The sequence below is a fragment of the Lygodium microphyllum genome, chromosome 23, assembly GCF_053477565.2.
Source record: "Lygodium microphyllum isolate KBCC chromosome 23, Lygodium_microphyllum_v1.1.10, whole genome shotgun sequence".
Taxonomy (NCBI): domain Eukaryota; kingdom Viridiplantae; phylum Streptophyta; class Polypodiopsida; order Schizaeales; family Lygodiaceae; genus Lygodium; species Lygodium microphyllum.
Window position 1 is genome coordinate 35,529,399 of NC_141157.1, and position 25,713 is coordinate 35,555,111.

General features: G+C 39.2%; 1 non-coding gene across 1 annotated transcript; it reads right to left on the reverse strand.

Moving 5' to 3' along the window:
• Positions 1 to 20,017: 20,017 nt before the first annotated feature.
• Positions 20,018 to 20,090, reverse strand: TRNAR-CCU (transfer RNA arginine (anticodon CCU)). The gene has a single exon. It is a non-coding gene; the product is annotated as a tRNA-Arg (tRNA).
• Between the last annotated feature and the right edge of the window lie 5,623 nt (positions 20,091 to 25,713).

Below are 25,713 nucleotides of genomic sequence, written 5' to 3' on the forward strand. Positions count from 1 at the left end.
GGGTATGAGAGTATGTAGTAGAAAGACTCCCCTACTTTTGCATTTGTGAATATTAGATATCAACAAAAAACCTAGGGTCCATACTATCAACAAAGACCATAGTAGCTACCATTATCTACATCTTTTGAGAAAAAACTAATGGCTCAAAGAACAAAAATTAATCCCTTGGGAATATCAAGAACTCTAGGGACTATTGTTATTCACCCACTCATCGATGCTCCTATACATTATATTGAGCAACCCATGAAAGAAGAGGAGTCCACTTCCCCAGATATCATGGATGATGAAGAGGACAATGTTGTTCTCATGGACTACAATCTATTGAGATGTCAAGCTTTATATGAGCTAGCATCCACTACGTGTCTTGGTGATGTGGCAAGATATTATTCATTGGCATGTCAGGTAACCAACATGAGGATATGCCCGTGATTCGACAAGTGGACTATATCCACATACTCTATCCTTGAATATAGCACATTCATTGTGCCACCTCTTCTTTCCTTAGTAGGTTCACACTTAGTGACCGCATGTACATACGTTGTACTTTCATATTAGTCTTTTATCATGTTATAGACTTATTTATTTTTGTGTAAAGAAAGAAGAAGAAGAAGAAGAAGAAGATTTCAACCCTATATCTTTGTGTGCTCAAGTCTCCATTTCTTTTGTATGTGTGCTCTTGGTTTTTTCACCTCTCTTACCTCTGGTCTATTTTTTTGGTCTATCCTTTGGACTAATCCATATAAACATCCTCTTCCAAGTCACCATTGAGGAAAGCATTCTTGACATCCATCTACTACAATTTCCAGCCTTTAGCAGCATCTAATGTAATCATTGTTTGTATGGTTGCCATCTTGGCAAGAGGGCTGATAGTTTCTTCATAGTCTAGTCCATACTGCTGATTGAGCATAACCCTTAGCGACCATCCTGGCTCTGTACCTCTCTACACTACCATCTAACTTGCATTTAATCTTATAGACCCATTTGCATCCAATGTTTTTTTTTCCATTTGGCATTGGAACAAGATCCCAAGTACTATTTTCAACCAAGGCATTTATTTCCTCATCCATAACTGTGCACCAATTCTTATCCATCATTGCTTCAGTATAAGTGGCAGGTTCATTAACTTCCATAACCTTCATCATATAAGCATAATACTTTGTAGAGTATCCATTCTAAGTCAATCTATCCACATGATACCTAACCCTCTGCTGCGAGCGTCTGAGTTGTGGTGCACTACTTGATTCCCCTCTCTCATGAGGCAAAATATACCTATTCTGCCTAGTACCAAGTGTATACAGAGTCGGAATACCTAGCTCATTGTCTAGACTACTAGCTAAGTCATAGCCTAAAGTCATCATGCCAGGTGTCATCATACCAGATGCATCCTCAAAGACTTTTTATTTCCCTTTGTTGTCCATCACATCATATCTCCCCGTCGTGCTGACATAGTGGTGTCAGTGGATGGTGAGCCAGAGCTACGCAATCTCCTTGTCCATGGAGATATAGAGGAAGATACATCTATCACACTAGGACTTGTCAATGCAATACTTTGCTATAAACCAACTGTCTAAGCATGTGTAGAGGTCATATAATATGGTACTACTATAGGTGATGCATACCAAGTAGCCATCTCATCAAATATTACATCCCTGCTTACAAGTGTCTCCCGTGTAGAGGGATCATAACATTTATATGCCTTCTTTTCTTCCACATAACCAATAAATATACACTTATGTGCTTTCGGATCCAACTTCTTTCACTTCTCATTAGGAATATGTACATAAGCTATACATCCCAATACTTTCATGTGACTGACATCAAGTTTGTAACCATACGACCTCTAAAAAGGTGTCACATCATGAATGCATGCAGTGGGAGTCCTATTCAAGATATACATGGATGTCATAAATAATAACCTCAGCCCAATAGTAGAGCGGCATATTCTTCTCACTCATCATTGCACGAGCAACTTTCATCAATACCATGTACTTTCGTTTAGCTACTCCATTCTGTTGGGGAGTATAGCTTCATGTAAGCTGCCTACGTATGCCATTTTCAACCAAAAACTTGTCAAACTCATGTGATACATACTCCCCACCACTGTTTGTTCTCAAACAAGAGATGTGGCAATGAAATTCTTTCTCAACTTGCTTCTTAAACTGCTTTAAAACAGCTAGCACTTCATCTTTTGTTTTCAATATGTACACCCAAGTATAGTGGCTAAACTCATCAATGAATGTCACATAGTATTTGGAACCTCCCATAGATGCATTATGGGTTGGCCCCCACACATTAGAGTAAATAAACTACAATGGTTATGTACTATTCCTTACATGCTTGACAAAAGGCAGACAAAAGGCAACCTTGATTGTATACCAAATTGACAAGCATCGCAAATATGACCAATATCAATGTATGTAAACTTGGGTAGACCTATCAAATGTTGTTTCTTCTACATCATTTGCAACTGCCGCTGAAGATTAACATGCCCCACTCTGTTATGCCATATTTCTAAGTCTCTAATTGTGCCTGAGCCATGAGCAAACACGGTTGATGTCAGTTGTGGTAAAGTGGCATCCAAAGTGAACATCCTGCCTTGTCTATGACCACAAGCAATCAATTTACAGCCATTACCAAACTCTTCAATGAAGCATCCATGCTTACTAAACTGAACCTGCAGATTTTGCTCAGTCATCTGACCCATAGACATCAAATTTTTAGTAATAGATGGGACATGCAATATATCATGTAGATTCTTCTTTCTGCCATCATGAATCACTAAAGGTACTCTACCTTCATGCTCAATGCTATGTTGCATGTCATCTCCCATGCATACATAGCCATTCTTGTCAGGTACCATGTCCGTAAACCAGTCACCATGAGGCATCATATGATTTTTTGCTCCTGAATCAATATACCAAACTGCATCCTCAGTAGACTTCTCAGCAGCCCTAGCTTTCACATATGTCTTGGCAAACAGTCTATCCCTAGATGAATCTTCTGTCTGACTGGACGATACACAATGTCCATGTTGTTCCCTTTTGATTGCCCTTCCTCTTCCAGTAGTCTTTGGAAATGTGATTGTACTTACCATAGTAGTGACAATCCTTGTCCTTGTTAGGATTGCTAGAGGTCTTTTGTGGCTGCCAGGAGCCTCTGCCTCTAAGGCTAGATCTCCCCCTGCCTTTGAATTTTCCACCTCCTCTTGCATTTGAACCCTGTTGGTTATTATTGCCGTAAGACACATTCTGCTAAAATCCTCTGCCATAGCCATAACCTCTACCATGACTACCATGATCACGTTGATTTGAATAGAAAACATCATCCCTGCTCTTAGAGCTACTAGAACCTGTATAACCAATCCCAGTTTAACTTCCTCATGAATGAGCAATGCAACAAGCTCATTAAAATCTGGCATTTCAGCCCACACAGATATGGAAGTGTCAAACGATTTATATTAAGGCCCCAAGCCATTTAATGCAACTACAACCATGTCTTCATCCTCCACTTGTATGCCAATGGACACTAACTGGTCCGCAATGGTCTTGATTTCAATGACATAGTCCTGAATAGACCTACCCTTTCTATCTATATTATTAAATTTCTGCTTCAACTATATTTTTCTAGAACTTTTGGTTGTGCCATAATACCTTATCAAAATGTTCCATGCATCTGTTGGTGACTTGCAATTCATTATTTGCATCACCATAGCATCCAAGATACATAGTGATAGCCAATGTAAAGCCATGCATGCTCTTTCTGTCAGCTTGGTGTGCTCATCTCTGATCAGTTGTAGGATTCCTCTTTGGGAGCTCAGGTTCAGCTTCAGCACCCGTTACTAAATCCCAATATCATTTTCCTATCAGAAAGTTCTCCATGCGGAACTTCCATATGGCATAGTTATTGCTGTCAAGATTTTTCCCTACTATGTGGGTTATGTTGTCAGTTCTATCTACATTTGCCATATTGCAAACACTACATGACTACCTGCAAACCAAGGCTTCTTAACTTATTAGTTTCAATCTTCTAATTCAAGGACAATTTTCAGCAACAACCTCTGTTCAAATCAGTGTATTTTAGTCCATAAAATTGTCAAGGACATCCACAACACTACAAGGAAACTAGGCCATAGCGACACTGATTAGCGACGTTAAATAGCGACGTCACTATTTGTGTCACTATTAGCATCGCAAATATAGCAACGGCCCACAGAGAAAAAAAAGCGGGCCGAAACCCGAGTGCGTTTCATTTCGCGCATTCGTAAAAGTTTTCAAGAGGGAGAGCGAGAGAGAGAGAGAGAGTGACCGTTTTGCATAGAGGGTGAGAGAGGGAGAGGAAGAAGGCTTCTCATCGCCACCGCCACCGTCGTTCACGAAGAAGAGGATAAGCCACCGTCGCGAAGAGGAGCCGCCAAACCCTCCTTTGAATCTTTACGATGAGTCCATTCTCTCTCTCTTTTACTTGTTTAGGGTTTAATTTGTGTATATTGAGAGAGGGAAAGGAAATGAGAGAGAAAGAGAGGGAGAGAGAGGGGGAGGGGGAGGAAATGAGAGAGGGAGAGGGAGGGAGAGAAAGAGAAAGAGAGAGAGAGGGAGAGGGAGGAAATGGGAGAGGGAGGGGAAGGAAATGAGAGAGGGAGAGGGAGGGAGTATGCATTCTCTCTCTCTCTTTTACTTTTTTTTATATAATTTGTGTATATTGAGAGAGGGAGAGGAAATGAGAGAGAAAGAGAGGGAGAGGGAGAGGGAGAGGGAGAGGGAGAGGGAGAGGGAGAGGGAAGAAATGGAAGAGGGAGGGAGAGGAAATGAGAGAGGGAGAGGGAGGGAGAGAGAGAGAGAAAGAGAGGGAGAGGGAGAGGGAGGAAATGGAAGAGGGAGGGGGATGAAATGAGAGAACGAGGGAGGGAGAGTGCATTCTCTCTCTCTTTTACTTTTTTTGGTATAATTTGTGTATATTGAGAGAGAGAGAGAGGAAATGAGAGAGAAAGAGAGGGAGAGGGAGAGGGAAGAAATGGGAGAGGGAGGGGGGAGGAAATGAGAGAGGGAGAGAGAGGGAGAGAGAGAGAAAGAGAGGGAGAGAGAGGGAGAGGGAGAGGGAGGAAATGGGAGAGGGAGGGGGAGGAAATGAGAGAGGGAGAGGGAGGGAGACATTAAACATAATAGGAAAATGAGGGAGAGGGAGAGGGAGGAAATGAGAGAGGGAGAGGGAGGGAGAGAGAGAGAGATGGAGAGGGGGAGGGGGAGGAAATGGGAAAGGAAGAGGGAGGGAGAGGGAGAGAGAGAGAAAGAGAGGGGAGGGAGAGGAAGGGAGAGGAAATGAGAGAGAGAGAGAGAGAGAGAGAGAGAGAGGGAGATATTAAACATAATAGGAAAATGAGAGAGGGAGAGGAGATGAGAGAGGGAGAGGGAGGGAGACATTAAACATAATAGGGAGATGGGAGAGGGAGAGGGAGAGGGAGAGGGAGAGGGAGGGAGAAAAAAGGAGAGAAGGAGAGGAAGAGAGCAAAAGGAAATGAGAGAGGGAGAGAAGAGAGAAAAAAAATGAGAGAATGAGATAAGAGAGAAAAAGAGAGAAAGGATGTTAAACATAATAGGAAAAAAGAGAAAGAGAGGGTGTGGGTGAGGGTGAGGGTGAGGGAGGGAGAGGAAATGAGAGAGGGAGAGGAAGAGAGAAAAGTAAATGAGAGAGGGAGAGGAGAGAGAAAAATAAATTAGAGAGAAAGAGAGAAAGAGAGAAAGAGAGAAAAATCATTAAACCTAATAGGGAAAGAGAGAAAGAGAGGGTCAGTGTGAGGGAGGGAGAGGAAATGAGAGAGGGAGAGAAAGAGAGAAAAGGAAATGAGAGAGGGAGAGGAGAGAGAGAAAAATGAGAGAGGGAGAGGAGAGAGAAAAAGAGAAAAAAATCATTAAACCTAATAGGGAAATAGAGAAAGAGAGGGTCAGGGTGAGAGAGGGAGAGGAAATGAGAGAGGAAGAGAAAGAGAGAAAAGAAAGAGAGAAAGAGAGGGTGAGGGTGAGAGAGGGAGAGGAAATGAGAGAGGGAGAGAAAGAGAGAAAAGGAAATGAGAGAGGGAGAGGAGAGAGAAAAAAAGAGAAAAATCATTAAACCTAATAGGGAAAGAGAGAAAGTGAGGGTGAGGGTGAGGGTGAGGGAGGGAGAGGAAATGAGAGAGGGAGAGAAAGAGAGAAAAGTAAATAGGACCTTACAATAAGCTCATCCTAGGCTCATAGGGTTTAGGCCGATCCTCAACAAACCTAAGGGATATATGGCTAGAGAGCCCTAGCATACTTGTGCCTCCTAGGATAATGTTCTTCCTGCAAAGAGACCTCTCATACATGGGGCTTGTCTCAGCCTCCACCATGCAAGTATACAACGAAGGCAATCAGTCTATTAGTATGAAAAACATTCATTTTTCATAACGTAAATCCAATTGGATATTCCATAAAAATCAATCTCTTCTTAAAAAGACAAATACAAAAAACTAAAACAGCATCATTCATATGCTTCGCAAAACTAAAATAGCATCACCACAAGATCTCTTAGGAAACTCATCTTCAACTATCAATTTTAATTAATAAATATAATATAAAATCACTTGCAAGGAAGGACACTCTTTTATCATTAACCCTCTTTCTTCCTTAAAATAGTCTTAGGAACAAATTTCTACTCTAACAAGCATATATTTGAGCATAATAACTATTTTAAGGTTTATTCCACGAGTAGTAGTAGTATATATGTAACCATCAAGCTAGAGATCATGCTTTGGTATCTGTGGAGATCCCAATCTCATGCCCTCATAGAGATTGTAGTGTGCAATAGTGTGGAGAGAAGATGGGTAAGTTGTAAATGGTAAAGGAGAATTCTATTGATGATGGAGAGAAGATGAGGTGAATCGCCAATCCTATTCTTAGTGAGTGCAACCTATCCATAGTATGGCATCCATGACCGATTGAAATCAATAAGACATTGAAATCCTACCTCGAGTATTATAACTATTGTTTTGTGGTGGATTTTCTTGCCATAATTCAATGTCAATTTGTGCTTGTGTTTTCCATGGTGTGTTAACTATGGGTGTCAAATACTCTAGTCGGATCTCTCTCTCTTTCTCCTCTCTCTTCTCTCAACTCTTGTCTCTCTCTTCATCTCTATAGTCGTAGTCGTAGTCGTAGTCATAGTCGTGGTCGTGGTCGTAGTCGTAGTCGTGGTCGTGGTCATAGTTGTGGCCGTCGTGGTCGTGGTCGTGGTCGTGTTCGTGGTCGTGGTCGTGGTCGTTGTAGTCATAGTCGTAGTCGTGGTCGTGATCGTGGTCATGGTCATAGTCGTAGTCATATTCGCAGTCGTAGTCGTGGTCATGGTGGTCGTGGTCATAGTCGTGGTTGTGGTCGTGGTCATGGTCATGGTCGTAGTCGTGGTCATGGTCGTCGTAGTTGTGGTCATGGTCGTGGGTCATGGTTGTGGTCATCGTGGTCGTGGTCGTGGTCGTGGTCGTAGTCGTAGTTGTAGTCGTGGTCGTAGTCGTAGTCATAGTCGTAGTCGTAGTCATAGTTGTAGTTGTGGTGGTGGTGGTGGTGGTGGTGGTGGTCGTCGTCGTCGTCGTCGTCGTTGTCGTTCGTGGTTGTGGTCGTAGTCGTAGCTGTGGTCATGGTCGTGGTCATGGTCATGGTCGTGGTCATAGTCGTCGTCATGGTCGTCGTCGTCGTGGTCATAGTCATAACATAGAAAAAGAGAGAGAGATGGAAGGAGAGGATAACAATTTAAGAAAGAAAAAAAAAGAGAGAGATGGAAGGAGAGGAGACAATTTAAGAAAAAAAAAGAATGATAACAAAAACAAATTGTTTGTCATAACGTAGACAAAATGGAAAACGATAAAGGTCCTATTGTTCAAGATCGTGAGGTGTATCTTAATCAGCATGTCCCATGTCCTTGCTCTCAATGCAAGCTGAAAATTAGACAAAAACGTCGATTGTCTGTAGAACACGTACAACAATTTGGTGAGTTTCAATCTGAGATCATTGATCAGGCAATTGCAAATTTTCAGCAAATGGTAAGAAAAGTTAATATCAATCATGCATTGTACTCACAAGCTAATTGAATACCATATACAATAACATTGGGTCTGGCTAGCAAATTTTCTATCCAAGGAGGTGATGTCTCATCCCAAGGAGGAGTGCACCCTTTGCAGCCAATTAGAAGAGTTCGTGGGCGTGCGATGGATGGAGTGCATGAGCCAATCCACCACTTGCAAGGCCAATTTATACCGTCAATGCCAGAGGAGATAGGCAGCCTTCCAAACCTACCTACAATCTTGGAGCTTGAGATGGAGGCAATGATCGATGCATTGATTCCCATGGATGTCGAAACTTCTGATCCGCTTAGAGAGGAAGCATCCATACCATTATATGATGGGTGCCGAGTATCTCACCTGAAGACACTGCTTGCACTCTTAAGTGTGCAAGCAAAATACGGGTGGAGCGATGCGAGTGTGACCGAGTTGTTCAAGTACCCTGTACATACGCTTCGTTGATTTTTTATTTTTTTTTGTGCCGCTAGAAAGTCAAAAATATGGACATGTATCTTCGTCCATTAGTCGATGAGCTTAAGATTTTGTGGGAGGAGAGGGTCACCGTGCAAGATATGAGCAAGCACGATGGTCGGCAGTCTGCCAATATTCGAGCCATTCTCATGTGGACGATGCATGACTTTTCAGGATTCGGAGAGTGCTCAGGTGAATAGGCCTCTGTTCTCATTGGTAATATCTATATTTTATCTCATTCAAGCTTGTATTCACTGGGTCGTGGTGTTGGAACAGGTCTAGTTACCTCAGGTTATCATGTATGTCCATTGTGCGGGCCACAATTAGACTCCCGCGAAGGTCACAAACCATGAAGAAGATGGTATATCAAGGACATGCTGCTTTCTTGCTAGAGGATCATGAACTCAGGGAAGGTTTTCTTAGATGACCTCCAACACGTATGAACGCCACAAGCTGGTACGAGCTGAAAATGGTCCACGCGGAGTCACATCCAAATGGAATGCGGCAATTCTCAGTTTTCTACGAGTTGCCATATTGGACCCACTTACAGGTCAACCACTTGTTGGATCCCATGCATATTTTCAAGAATGTGGGCAGCTTGCTATGGGACCACATCACAGGAAAGAGAGACGCTATAGGGGCATGAATGGATTTGAAGAAGGTAGGTAAGATGGAGGCGCTTTGGCCCCGCAGTCGAGTGCTGATGGTCGTATGCAGCTACCTCATGCTCCTTGGGGTTTTTCCACTAAAGAAGAGCACATTGTGAAGCAAGTAGTCAAGTCTATCCGCACTCCAACGGGTATGATGCGTTCTCTCATGACTGCATTTTCTAAAGACGACCAATTATCAGGGCTAAAATCCCATGACTAGCATAAGATATGTCAGGTTTGTACTACGAATGGATTGTAATTGGCGTGCACATTTTGCTATTTGGAGTGTAGCCATTATTCATAATGCTTTCTCATTTGTGGCAGTTTGTACTACCGATCGCGATCACGGGATGTCTTACTCCAGAAATACGCGGGGCCATTTACAGGTTGTCAACTTTGGTGCAATGGATCTCACAGAAGGAGATTAAGACGTCCTCTATTGAATCCGCGAGGTGGGGAGCAATGGAAACGGTCTGTCTCTTTGAGAAATACTTGCCACCAATATGCTCACGATACAAATCCACCTTCTTGTGCATCTTGTAGATGAAGTGGAGATTGCTAGACCTATCCATACGCAATGGATGTTCTTCTTGGAGCGCTTCATGAAAACCCTTAAAGGCTTTGTGCGACAACGAGCTCGGCCAGAAGGTAGCATGGCTGAAGATTGGTTGGTGTCTGAGGTGCTAGTGCATATTTCACAATGGCTACCAACGGTGGATCCATACAACAAAATGCTATGGTCGTTGAAGGACGATGATAGACTAACTGGAGATGTGGTGGTTGGAAATGGGGTAGAAAAAAGAATGGATGCTACAATGGAGGAGAAGGTGAATCGCTTTTTTATGTTGCACCATGCCTCTATGGAGACGTGGCTCGCCAAGTACTAGATCGCTAGGCAAGATCGAGAGGAAGCGCGATCTAAATTTCGGCGTAGTATGCATCATCGACTGATTCGATATCCTGAGGGCATGGAGGAGATGCTGCGGTTCATGTCAATGCAATGGTTGCATGGAGCTTTGACTGTAGTGTCTCGTGAAGGGGCAGAGGTCTTAATGGAGGAGTGGGAATTCTCGAGGGGATGTAGTCCAAAGGTGATGAGATATAAGCCATTTTTTCCCCCCTTTTGCCTAAGCATAACCCAAAAGCTTGTGAATTTTTCACATCAACGATAAGGTCATTTGCTTGCATATTTTCTTGAACTACTCTATAAAACTATAGGGGTTGTCCCCTCCTCCGTACTTATCCAATTGTGTGGCTATTGATGATATATTTGATTATTATTCAGTTTTGGGTGTGACTTCCATTACCACAAGCAATATATTAGGCACATAAATTCCAATTGGAAATGCATTCAAGTTGTCAAGAAATTTGCTTTGTACATGATCGGCTAAAAAATCATTAGAGGACCCTAGTAGGCCTATGTTTAATGTTAATATCCGAATATTGTCTTTGTTATATTTCAACTCTTTCCTATTGTGTAGATATGGTTTAGATCCATGAGCTTACTAAAGGTGTCCTTTGGCCTACCAATATTTAATGTCATTGTTATGCACACGTACATGCCTTGCCTTCAATGAACATAGAACTTAAGAAAAGCTCGGTTCACCTCCCAAGCACTCAAGACAATAGCCTCTTTCAGCACCACATTGGTATCTTTAGGTAAATCCATTGACTATTTTTTAATCAATTTTTAGTAATTGGTCCATATACCCTTGTGCCCATTAGTTTGATGGCTAACTTGTATAGCCAAATCTTTAGAATAATATTCCAAAGGAAGCATCTGTACTATGTGCACTGATTTTTCTTTGCTTCTATTCTTATCAAGCCCATTGCCTTTGAGTTTTGGATAATCCTTCTTTTCATGAGAACCTAAACAATTAAAGCATAACTATTCCTTACGTACTCTCGCAAACTCTTCGTTAGAGAGTGGCTAGAGTGGACTTCTCAATATTGTTTGTTTTGTATGTAGCATTGAACTTTCTCTTCCCTACTAATGTTGATGTATATTTTGGATATGCGAATGCATATGTAGATTTTTTCCTACCTAATATATCATCAAAAATCTATGCACTCTTGATGGCTTCTTCTAATGTTTTTGGATATTGAGTTTTCATCTTGGCCTTGTACTCATTGTCCAAGCCTCAAAATAAATCCTCTAACCTTTTGAAAAATCATCTAAGCCATCAAGTTTGAGAGTGATTTCTCTATATTGGGAGATGTATCAGGATAATGTCAAACCCTCGATTTGACACTTATCCCAAGTAGTTTGATTTCAATCATTTTCATTTCTTAAGAGGAAACTCCTTTCGAAACATTTCCTCAAACTTGGCCCATGTCATAGAACAAGTAGTGGTATCAAGACTCATCCACCACATGTAGGCCTTGCCCTCAAGTGTGACACTTGTCCCAAGGGCTAATAGAATTTGATATATGACATAATGGTTGCAAGTCACTCCACTTTTGTAAAAAAGGGTTGGCTACATCCTTGTTATGATCTCATTTCTCTCCTTGAAACACATGGCTTCATATTCTTTAACATATCATTAATCTTGTGTATCAAGAGAGCCAAAGGCCTCGGCACCTTGAGGTAGGCCTATTGACAGAGTAGCTACAGGAGCGACCCCATCTTCAAGAGGCGTACCTAAGATGCCAAAGCTTGTTATTGTACCAATTGATTTAAAAGCTCCCAAACCTATGTAACATTTTCATTGAGAGTAGCAAAATTTTTATCTAGTGCTAGCACGCAAGTCACTAAAGCACCAAATTCTCCCTTGTCTATTTTCAAATGCATCTAAATCATTTATGGTTTCATCCTCATGCATGCTTATAGGCGCATCATGTTGTGAATGAAAAGGTAAGGACATGGTGTGATGCTTGAAACTGAGAGAAAAATTATTGCTTACCCTTAATAACTTCACGATGAAACAATTCACAAAACTACGAGAGTAATGTGGTAGAACTTTAGAGGTGTTGAATGCCAAGAGGTAGTTGAAACGTCCTTGAAAAGCTCTTTATCTCCTCCCAAACAGGCTTTTAAAAACTTTATTTGCTATTTGAAGCAACTCCAAGGGTTAATTCGATTTTTAGTTTCCTTGCAGTTAAGTTTGCTTAGGTGTAGACAATAGTGGGATGGGTGACCTCTTGGGAAGTTTTGTCTTCAAGAGTGAACACTTCCACCTTGCACACAACTAATGGTGTTGAGACTTCAAGCTCATTATCTTGTGTGTGACCGATAGTATTTTAGCTGTGTCCAACTGTTGTACATGTGTGGGATATTTAATAAGTTGGGTTAGTCGGTGTGACCTAACCAAAGTTAGTCATGGTTAGTGAAACCTAGTGTATAACTTACTATTTAGTAAGTGTAGAAGAACAATGGAATAATGAAAGAAAGATAAGCTGTCATAGACTATTGACACTTGGTATTGAGATTGACCACCATACCTTTAGTTCTAGATTGTGAAGAACTGTCTACACGCTGTGTAAAACAAGGCAGCCCCTTGTCTTAATGCCATATGCTCCTTGGCTATGCTCATTTGATGCCCGAATGGTTATGATTGATGCCGGATACTTTGAGGATGTTATGCCTATGATGTGAGATGCTCCGTGCTCCTTGGCTATGCTTATTTGATGCCCGAATGGCTATGATCAATGTTGGATACTTTGAGGATGTTATGCCTATGCTGTGAGATGACTTTGGGCTGTTTCAAGTGCTTCATTTTCTCACTTTGGATAGAGATTTATGTGCTGTAATATACAGATCTGAGAGTTCATGATAGGCTGAAAGACTATCATAAACTGTTGGCAGCAAGCATTGGTTTATGTTGAAGCACTCCATGACTTTGGTTGGCTCCTGTGAGATGTATGATTTGGCATATGTTTGGTAAATGTCTTGTGGACTGAGAAGGGGGATTGAATGCTAATGTTTGGAGCTCAAAAAAAATGTATTGACATGGTCTTGGCCATTTACAAACAATAAATGTACTCTGTGGTGTTGGCTCTTGAAGACAAAGTATCTATGGATGTCGACATGCTCATGTATTGACCTCTACACATGGTAGTATATGTATGAAGTGGTTTGAGGATTTTTTTGAGCTGGAATGAGATGTGTATTCACTGACTGCAATCTACAAACATGACATTTGATACTTGTACTTGTTGTACATGAACTCAACTGTGCCCGTATGATTATGTACGGGCTCCTGCATGAAATAGCAAATGTTTTGGATGTTTTGAAGCATGTATGACATGTATGCAACTCTATTTTGGCTGTGAAAGAACTGTTGGTCATTTACAGCTTGCAGATTTCAGACTACATGTATATCTATTGGCAGTGAGGTTGAATGTCATAGAGTTTATAGTAGCTACATGATCTATGTATTGACTGATGTACCTACATCCTATATCACTTGGTTGTGGATGCCTTTGACAAGTTTATGAACTGAAATACACTGATTTGAATAGAGGGGTGCTGTTGAAAACTATCATTGAATTGGAAGGCTGAAACTGATCTGTTAAGAAGCCTTGGTTTGTAGGTAGTCAGGCAGTGTTTGCAATATGGAAAATGCAGACAGAATTGGCAACATAACCCAAATAGTGGGAAAAAGCTTGTAACTATGCCATATGGAAGTTTCGCATGGAGAACTTCCTGATAGGAAAAGGATATTGGGATTTGGTAACGGGTGTTGAAGCTAAACCCAAGCTCCCAGAGAGGAATCCTACATCTGATCAGAGACGTGCACACCAAGCTTGGATGGAAAGAGCTCAAAGGGTGTTACACTAGTTATCTTTGTGTATCTCATATGTAATGGTGATGTAGATAATGAACTGCAAGTCACCAACAGATGCATGGAACATTTTTATCAAGTATTATGGCACAACCCCAAGTGCCAGAAAGATACAGTTGAAGCACAAATTCAATAATATGGACAGAAAGGGTAGGTCTATTCAAGACTGTCACTGAAATCAAGACCATCACGGACCAGTTAGTGTCCATTGGCACAAAAGTGGAGGATGAAGGCATGGTTGCAGTTGCATTAAATGGCTTGGGACCTAAATATAAATTGTTTGATACTTCCATATCTGTGCAAGCTGAAATGTTAGATTTTAATGAGCTTGTTGCATTGCTCATTCATGAGAGAAAGTTAAACTGGGTTTGGCCACAAGTTCTAGCAACTCTAAGAGCAAGAATGCTATTTTTTATTCGAATCAACGTGGTTGTGGCTGTCATGGTAGAGGTTATGGCTCTAGCAGAGGATCTCAACAGAATGTGTCCTATGGCAATAATTACCAGCAGGGTTCAAATGCAAGAGGTGGAAATTTCAGAGGCATGGGGAGATCTAGTCCTAGAGGCAGAGGCTCATGGCAGCCATAGAGGACCTCTAACAATCCTAACAAGGATAAGGATTGTCACTACTATGGTAAGTATGGTCACATTGCCAAGGACTACTGGAAGAAGTAGGGCAAGCAACATGGACATTATGCATCGTCCAATCAGACAGAAGATGCATCTCGGGATAGACTGTTTGCCATGACATATGTGAAAGATAGGGCTGCTAAGAAGTCTACTGAGGATGCAGTTTGGTATATCGATTCGAGAGTGTCGAATCATATGATGCCTCATGGTGATTGGTTTACTGACATGCTGTCTATTGACAGGAATGGCTATGTATGCACAGGAGATGGCATGCATCATAGCATTGAGAATAAAGGCAGAGTACCTTTAGTGATTCATGGTGATGGCAGAAAGAAGAATCTACATGATGTATTGCATGTCCCATCTATTACTAAAATTTTGATGTCTGTGGGTCAGATGACTAAGTAGAATCTGCAGGCTCGATTTAATAAGCATGGATGCTTCATTGAAGAGTTTGGTAATGGCTACAAATTGATTGCTCGTGGTCATAGACAAGGTAGGATGTTCACTTTGGATGCCACTTTACCACAGCTGACATCAACCATGTTTGCTCATGACTCAAGCACAGTTAGAGACTTAGAAATATGGCATAACAGAGTGGGGCATGTTAATCTTCACCAGCTGCAAATGATGCAGAAGAAACAACTTGTGACAAGTCTACCCAAGTTTGCATACACTAATATTGATCATGTTTGTGATGCTTGTCAATTTGGTAAACAGTCAAGGTTGCCTTTGGTCAAGCATGTACGGAATAGTACGCAATCGTTGCAGTTGATTCACTTTGATGTGTGGGGGCCAGCCCATAATGCATCTATGGGAGGTTCCATATACTATGTGACATTCATTGATGACTTTAGCCGCTATACTTGGGTGTACATATTGAAAACAAAAGATGAAGTGCCGGTTGTTTTTAAGCAATTTAAGAAGCAGGTTGAGAAAGAATTTCATTGGTACATCTCTTGTTTGAGATCGGACTACGGTGGGGAGTATGTATCACATGAGTTTGACAATTTTTTGGGTAAAAATGGCATACGTAGGAAGCTTACATGCAGCTACACTCCACAACAGAATGGAGTAGGTGAACGGAAAAATAGGGTATTGATGGAAGTTACTCATGCAATGATGAATGAGAAGAATATGCCAGTCTATTATTGGGTTGAGGCTCTTATGATAGACATGTATATCTTGAACAAGACTCCCACTGCATGCATTCATGATGTGACACCCTTTCAGAGGTTGTATGGTTACAAACATAATTTCAGTCACATGAAAGTATTTGGGTGTATTGCTTATGTACATATTCCTTATGAGAAGAGAAAGAAGCTAGATCCGAAAGCACATAAGTGTGTATTTATTGGTTATGCACAGGAAAAGAAGGCATAAAAATGTTATGATCCCTCTACACGGGAGACACTTGTGAGCAGGGATGTTATATTTGATGAGATCGCTACTTGGTATGCATCACCTAAAGTAGTACCGTCTAATATGCTTTCTGAACATGCTTCTACAGTTTATTTGCAAGCAGAGTACTGCATTGATAGGTCTTGGTGTGACGGATGTATCTTCCTCTATATCTCCATGGACAGGGAGATTGCATAGTTTTGGCTCACTGTCCACTGACACCACTATGTCAGTGAGGGGGAGATATGGTGTGATGGATAGCAAATGGAAAGAAAAATTCTTTGAGGATACATCTGGTATGATGACACCTGGCATGATGACTTTAGACTATGACTCGACTGGCAGTCTAGACAGTGAACTTGGTAATCCCGACTATGTATACACCCGATACTAGGGAGCTGGTACTAGGCAAAATAGGTACATTCTGCCTCATGAGAGAGGGGAATCGAGTAGTGCAACATAGCTCAGACGCTCGTAGAGGGTTAGGTATCCTGTGGATAGATTGACTTACAGTAGTTACTCTACGAAGCATTATTCTTATATGACAAAGGTTATGGAAGTTAAGGAACCTGCCACTTATGTTGAAGCAGTGATGGATAAGAATTGGTGCACAGCCATGGATGAGGATGTAAATGCCTTGGCTCAAAATAGTACTTGGGATCTTGTTCCACTGCCAGATGGAGAAAAGACAATTGGCTATAAATGGGTCTATAAGATTAAATGCAAGTCGGATGGCAGTGTAGAGAGATACAAAGCCTAGCTGGTTCGCTAAGGGTTATGCTCAGCAATATGGACTAGACTATGAAGAAACTTTTAGCCATATTGCCAAGATGGCAACCATACGGGCAATGATTGCATTGGCTACTGCTAAAGGCTCGAAATTGCAGCAAATGGATGTCAAGAATTTTTTCCTCAATGGTGACTTGAAAGAGTATGTTTATATGGATCAGCCCGAAGGATATGTATATCTTGAATTTTAGCATTATGTTTGCAAGATGAAAAAGGCATTGTATGGGCTAAAGCAGGCTCCGAGAGCCTAGCATGCAAGGATCAGTAATTACTTGCAGAGTTTGGGATTCACAGTTGGCAAGGTTGATCATAGTCTATTCACAAAAAAGACAGCAGACATAAGCTTGGTAGTGCTGGTTATTTATGTGGATGATTTGATAATCATAGATAATGATGACTTTGGGATACAGAATGTCACGAGAATTTTGAAATCTGAATTTGATATGAAGGACTTGGGTGAGCTGAAGTTCTTCTTGGGTATTGAGGTAATCAAGGCTGAAAATGGTTTATGGCTGATGCAGAAACACTATGCCATGGAAATGCTGAAGAAACATGGCATGACTGAATGTAAACAGGCTTGATACACCTCTTGATCAGAATGTCAAGTTGGACATTAGCACTAGAGCTGAAATTGATGATGTGACTATGGACAGGCAGATAGTTGGAAGCTTGATCTACTTAACCATCACCAGGCCTAATCCGAGTTATGTTGTTGGGCTCATTCAATTCATGCTAAAGCCCAAAAAGCCACACTTGGATGCTATTAGACAGATTATGAGATATGTAAAGTCCACTATAGATTATGGGTTGTTCTATCAGAAAGATAAGGCCCTGAAATTGGTTGGATACATGGATGCAGATTAGGCAAGATGCTCATATGATCGCAGGTCTACGAGTGGTTATGCCTTTGGCTTTGGAAGTGGAATGATCAATGAGAGCAGCAAGATGCAACCAATGGTTGCATTGTCTAGCACTGAGGCAGAGTACATAGGTGCTACATTGGCAGCATGTGAGATTGCATGGCTGCTCAAGCTTATGGCTGATTTGGACATACAGGCGGATGCTCTAGTGACTTTATTTTGTGACAATCTTAGTAGTGCACTTCTGGCAACAAATCCAATATACCATGCTAGAACTAAACATATTGAGGTACACTATCATTTCATCTATGAGATGGTTCTTGCAGGCAGAATGGATCTTATGCATATGAAGACAGATGAGCAGGTAGCATATATCTTTACAAGTCTCTGGGTAAAGATAAGTTAAGTCGATTTCAATAGCTACTTGGTGTACAGGTTTTATCTTGAGCTTGAGGGGGAGGGTTGAGACTTCAAGCTCATTATCTTGTGTGTTTGACAGTATCTTAGTTGTGTCCAGTTGTACATGTGTAGGACATTTAATAAGTCAGGTTCATCAGTGTGACCTAACCAGAGTTAGTCATGGTTAGTGAAACCTAGTGTATAACTTGCTCTTTAGTAAGTGTAAAAGAACAATGGAATAATGAAATAAGAGAGTGAGCATGACTGAGCTCCCGTTTTTCTCTCCTACATCTGTGTCTCATTTCTTAACAAATGGTGCCAACAAAGTTTTCGTAATCTTGTTGCTAAGTATGACAAGGTCTCTGCCTTGGTTTCCACTTTAGTTATAAGCTGCAAGAAGACACCACAGTGCAACAATTGTATGGTTACGAGGCCAATGCGATCTACTGTTGAATCGTGTAATGCACTCACTGATATTTTGTTGCAGCCTTGTTATGATACCAATGTTATGCACGCATAGATGCCTTGGCTTCAATGAACACAAAAGTTAGGAAAATCTCGGTTCACCTCACAACCACTCAAGCCAATAGCCTCTTTTAGCACTGCATTGGTATCTTTAGCCAGATCCATGGACTATTTTTAGACCCATTCACATTGATTGCATGTCCTTTGTCCCTTTGGTCCATATACCATTGTGCCCTAATGTAGACTATCTCTTCACTTCTTAACCCTGTCAATGCCTTAGCATTATAGTCAGATCCTACTATTAGCATAAGGGTTGAGCTATCCTACAAACCGTGATCATTTAGGACCCTTTTCCAGACGGTCGGCCTAACTCAACTTGTATTACCTAGCTTGAGTCAAGTTTGTTGTAGTGTGAAAACTACTTAATGACATGCACGTCTTGCATGCCATTCCCTAAGTATTGTTAATTTTCCATGTTGCAAGTTTTGTGCTCTTATCTTTCCTATTCAACGCATTAGACAATCCTCTCAATAAACCTAAAAAATAATACTTCTTTGAAAAATAATTATGGCACTCTATTCTTGATTTGATTTAACTTTATTGCTCAGATTTAAGGTTAACAAGAGAGAGGACATGTCATTATTGGTGTTTCACTTGGTCACACATTTAAGCCGAAGGTTAAACAATGGCGCCATTCCTAGAATGGAAGTAAAAATGATTAACAAAACATAGTTCACTTGACCTAACTAGCATGATTGTACTCATAGTAATTGAAAGACCCACCATCATAAGTGTGAGAACACTGGTAGTCCTATAAAAGATCACTTCAACTTGTATTGGTCTTCTTTCTATCAATTGTGTCATGTATCAACTTTTAAGCCTAACATTTTTTAGCATTAATATTGTTATTTCAATTTGATAATCAATGATCTTGCCTAAAAGAATTTCATGAGTTTCAATTTCAAATATTAACTTCTATTGGTTCCTCATGTTAAAGCATGCCACTTTAGACTCAAACATGTAAGTCTAATATAATCAACAATATATATACGATCTAAGCTATAAGGTATGCTTTTCTCTAATGACATGATCCCTACAAAATGAGGTTTCACGCATGCTTGGTATGTGCATGTCTCATTTGAAAGGTAGTCTCAATGAAATTTTAATTACAAGACATTCAAAATGCTTGGACTTTGCATGAAGTTAGATTATTGGCTACAAAGTCTTAAACCATCGAACAAAACAAATTAGTAAAAATAACTAATGCCTCCTAATTGAGGCCAACCTCTCTCTCTCTGTGTCTCTCTTTGAGAATAAACCAAGGTTTAATGTAAATTGAATCCCAAGTTCCCAACATGTAATGTAAAACGGATCTTACGTTTTCAACAAAAAATTTAATGTTGAAATAGGAAGAAAGCTGATCAAACCTTTAAAAACTTAAGACAAAATTCTTTCCAATTCGTACGTGGTTCGAATCTTTTATGGTAAAAGAGAAAAAGAAGTCCTTCGCGCTAGGCAGGGGTCGAACCTACGACTTTCTGCTTAGGAAGCAGACGCTCTATCCACTGAGCTACAGGCGCAAATTGCGCATATCTTTTTGATAAACCTTATCTATATTTATAAATCTATGGTACTTACTTCTCCCAAACAAGAGTAAACCTCGTAAACACAATGACGCATATATATGTATGTTAGGATATCCACAAAGCATCATACCGATCGATGCTTCCTCAACTCACACAACCACAAAATGTGTTAACCTTATTATATAACCCTCCCTCAATGTACAAATCCAAATACTCACATTATCAAGGTTTTCATTCCTCATGGTGAAGTTAAGAAGGCACACTTGTTTTGTAAGCTCAATCTTATGATGTGCACAACCATAATGGTTAGAGTGCTAGTAACAGATAGTGTCCCTAAGTGAATTCCCACCAAACTTGGCCCATTTTGCAAAAGTCTAAGATGAAAATTTGTTCATATGCTTTGGTCATGCGAATGTCTTAGGCTGATGTGAAAAAAAATTCAAATGTGGCTAAAGAAAGTAGATCCACATGATGTGGCAACATGAAGGCAAGCATTGCTGAGGTTGAAAGGCAGAAATCAAAGCCAACGATTTCTTTTTTATTTTTCTACCACTTTCAATCCCACAAGAAAAGAATGTGTTTCTAGGATAAATGGTAAAAGACACAAAGGACAACCCTATCTCATACTCTATAAAGAGTAATCCCAGCATACAAACGATCATTATTGGAATGAGCATCTTTTAGATTACATTTCCACTCTCAACACCCAAATCTTTTATCACATCATAAACGAAGTCCCACCCTATACTATCATATTCCTTTTCAAGTATACTTAGATATTCAAATTGTGAGAAGAGGCACTATCCCCACTTCCATCATGATACTAGAAATGGACTACCATAGGAGTAGAGAGCAACATCTGGATCTACATAATGAGTCCCCTACTTTGATCTCTTTTTCTTGTTTCTCAAAACCTTATAAGCCAACCCTTATCAATAATGAATTGGATAGAAGTAATTGGTTAGATCATCAATTATTTATCTATCTTACCTTGCCCATTATGAGCATAGGGGTCTAAGGGTTGGATGCCCTAGGAGCACATCACTATGGACTCAGCCATTATCAACTTTGCAAAATTGAAACCCCCGTTCTACTTTGGAATGAAGGTCAATCCACCTTGATAATATGCAACAATAGTTTTTCCACACATAGATGGACACCCAAGTAACATGGATGGTGTTGCTATTACTTAATATTTGGTTCCTTTTCAAATAGGCTTTTACTCAAGAGTACTAAGAAATTCTTTTACATTATAAAAGAATAGGAAAAAAACATATATTTATAGGTATAAAGTAAGACTATTCAAGTTCCACATTTCAAGTAGACTTCTAAAGTCTAGACTATATGAGAAAATCCACCGTTTTGATCAAATACTAACAACTAATATTTACTAACAATTGGTTAGTAATCTATCTCATGGAGTTAATCATGTAACTATGAATTAGTTTCTAACAGAGTGAGGTCAATCTTGATCTACAAATAGTCTCTCTTCTTAGATGCCCATTATATCTTTATGCATATCTAATAAAGAAAATAAGTAATACTTCTTGTGTAAGATAGATGATAACTCATCTTGTGTTTTTGGCCCTATTTCCTTATCTTAATCTGTACTACTTTGAAAGGATTTCACAAACCAAACATTGATCCTACAAGGCATTCATATAATAACCCCAAACAAGGTTGGCACTTTTGGGTTGATGCCATTTTTGGACTAGTTTAACTATAACTCTACTATTATTTAATACATTTCGTATCTATTTGTGTCTAAAATGACATTTTTATCTATGAACTCTCTAAAGACCTTTATTTCAAAAAATTCAAATTACAAATATTGTGTGATGTATACTTGGAGGTTCTCTTTGTACTGCTTACCTCCAAAAATAGATGTGCTAATGTGCACTTGTACATTTATTTTTGGAAGAGATACTCCACATGGAATTGTGGCTCCCTCTCCCTCTCCCTCTCCCTCTCCCTCTCCCTCTCCCTCTCCCTCTCCCTCTCTCTCTCTCTCTCTCTCTCTCTCTCTCTCTCTCTCTCTCTCTCTCTCTCTCTCTCTCTCTCTCTCTCTCTCTCTCTCTCTCTCTCTCTCTCTCATTTGTGATAATGAACTTTATTCTTATCACCATCATCATCTTATGTTTATTGCTTTATTATTAAAAATAATAAGGTCGATATTATTTTTTTTATTATAAAAGATTTTGGCCTAGACCTATAGGATGAGATGATTAAAAACAATGAATGTTAGGCATAGAGTGTGTGCATAGGGTTAAACTTACCTATAAAACGTTACCTTGCAAGTGCATGACAAATACTAACATCGGTGCAAAGCACTAGGAGAATCTATGTGTGAAACACCTAGTCCTAGTTAATAACAAGGAATATTAAATTTAAGATAAATAAAAATACTACATCTAGTTTCCCATGTGATTTGGAAATCCAATTACATGTAGAAATGTTTGTATTTAATCCCCACTTGGGAGATTACTTATGATATTGTGGAGCACACATATATTTTTGTATTTTCTCTAGTTTTCTACTTGTATTAAGATTTAATCTTGAAACACTTGTGGTCCATTCCATTTGACTTATGATATCAATTATATCATTTTATTATTAAAAGTTTCATGATATTTAAAGAACATTCTTAATAATTTTGGAATAATGAAATTGAAATAAACTACACATTAATGCTTCATAACTCTAAGTCTCTCTAATAGATCCTTATCTAGATCATTTAAATAAATCACTGTGTCCATTAGATTTTAGAATCCCCTAGTAACATAAGGAAACATATCATAACTTATGAAACATGGTTAATTTAAAATTATAAGTAAAGCATAACAATTGTCAACTCATAATGCAATTGCAAACCTAGCTTACAATGTTTACTCACGTATAATTGAGATATCCTTAGCTCAAGAACTCTAGGAAGGGTTTTATGATAGGTTTTTCATCCTTCCATGTTGGGAAAATCTCTCCACCAATAAGTGATATGCCAGTTGGGAAAATCTCTCCACCAATAAGTGATATGCCATCTACTCACTATTTTGCAAAGAACCCTCTCTAGAACTTCTCAACTCAAAGTCATAAGACACCTTCCATTGGAATTACTCTTTGTGTGTCATCCAACACAATTAGGGTTGTCAATATATTCCTTTAGTAAGCTAGCATGAAACAAATTATGAACTTAGAAGTACCTCATAAGATTGGTTGTTGATTTGCATTGTGATAACATAATGTCCAAAATAGCTCAAGATTAACTACCTACATTCATGAATCCACTTAAATGACTAACCCTCTAGCACAATGTTCTTTGTAGCCTTCAATGACAAACATTTCCCCAAAGAAAGGAAGTTCGATTTGGGACACATTGATTCAAAGATGGTGTTTTCTTCGCCAAAGCATAGTGGAAGTGAACTTTTGAGTTTTTATCACAAATTATGGATTTTGATACATCATGTAATTACATGTTATCTCTTTGTATGTCTATAATTGTATATTATTCTTAACTACAATAGAATGTTATTAATAAATCAATGTTCACTATTCTTGTCTCTCCTTACCAAGCTCAATCAATTAGATTGCCTTAGAAAAGGATGGATATTTATTATTTCTCAAAGTATTAAGTAACTAAATGATTTGGCATCAACACCATTCAAAGCAGTCTAATGCATCTTCACATTTCCCTACATTATTACATCATTGATAAGATTCTTAAGACTAGTATAACATGTTGATTTTCTACTCAAAGCAACAACTCAATACACCACCCTTGTCTCATATTAAGATTTGGCTAGATAGATATCCACTTAAGACCCTTATGTCAATTTATAATGTGTATCTTCTAGTAAATAATGTATTAACTTCAATGAAACTCTAAATTAGAATAATGGCTTCATATGGCTTTAACTTGTATAGGAAGTATGTACAATAGGTCCTTTACCTTGAGTCAAAACACAATTAACTAGAAAACTACTTACATCATCAATACTTCAAAAAGACATTCAAAAAGTTGATGCTTAAATAAGTTATGTCTCCATAAGAATCCTAAAACTTCTTTCTTCCTTGGTTTCCATCTAAAAACTATAGTTTCACCTAAAGGTTTGGTGAGAAATGCCCCTTTGTTTTAGTAAGCTCAATATAAATACGCTAGCCAACCATACCAAGAAAAGTGTGCATGCATTTTAGCAACTTAGAAAGAATCCACTCCTTTATGGTCTTTAAACTTGATTGGATCATTCAAATCTTATCACTGGATGTAATAAACCCCAAATATTGAATTATGGAAATCCAACGTGTACATTTTCTCCTCTTGGAATAAAGCTTGAGTTGCATAAGCAAACGAGTTCTAAATGAAAATGTCTCTCGTGGTCTTTAGGAATTTTCAAGTGACCAAAATACATAATCAAAGTACAACATAAAGATGTTTTGCATTCAGAAGTAGTTGGTGCATTTTGAGTTAAAAGACATCAACAAGAATTCATAATGCCCATATCTCGTATCAAACGTGATCATTAGCATGCTTCCTCCTCGTTGGGAGCACCGTGACTCCAAATTAGTGAAAATTCATGCTCTACATAATTGATTCAATAGCCCATTAATTTTAGGGTGTTCATATTTATTTTTTATTGTGACTTATCTTATGCCTCAATAGTCCATAAGGAGGCTATGCTTCCATTTATCTTCCTTTGAAAGAGTATTAAAGCTCTTCATCAAGAACTAAGGGGGAATAATGCACCCTTGATCAACTAACTATTTCAATTACTCTTTGGTAGGGCTATGAGTATATGGTACCACATCAAGGACTATGTCATTTTATATGCAATGCCCAATTTTTTGGAGGCAATTTCATGATGGCTATCAAATTAATTTAATATAGTCTACTAACAATTTAGGTTAAGAAGATGAGAAAGAGTCACGCAATTTGTCTATTTGGACAATTTGTGTCCCCATCTGTCTTGTTCAGTTCAAAAAAACAAATTGGGTGACTCTCTCTCTTATTCCTTTTTAAAATAGCTTACTTTTGAATACCATAGGCCACTCTATGACATGATTGTACCCTTTCACAAAAGTTTTCTAATTAGTGTGATCAATGTACAATATACATCTAGACCCAAGTTTACACATGTATCATGGTAGGATTCTATTCAAGGTTGCTATATGTCATACATGGAAAAAAGCTTTTGTACGGTTTTTATTAGTTTGAAAGGGTAACAAGGCCACTATGCTTTAACCTCTCTTCTAGTTTCTAACTCCATGTTGATTAATGAGGCAATTCATGCTAAAAGGAATATGATTTCATAATGCATGATGCACATAAAATGGATGTGTACTAGCATCCTATTATGAAAATTAATCATGGGTATTTAGTTTTTGGGAAGAACTTATAGCTTGGACTTTTATTGGCACCTTGCACTTAGCCAATTCCTTAGGAGTAATAAGGGTTAGCATTACTCATTTTGATGATCGGTAATGGCAAATATTGTTACCCTATATTACAATGATTTGTGTTACCTTAGCATGGAAGGATGGTGGCAATTAGCATCTCTTTTTTTTGCTAATGATTCTATTTTATAAAAAATGATATGCAAAAAACTTGTTCATCAACCAACAAAAG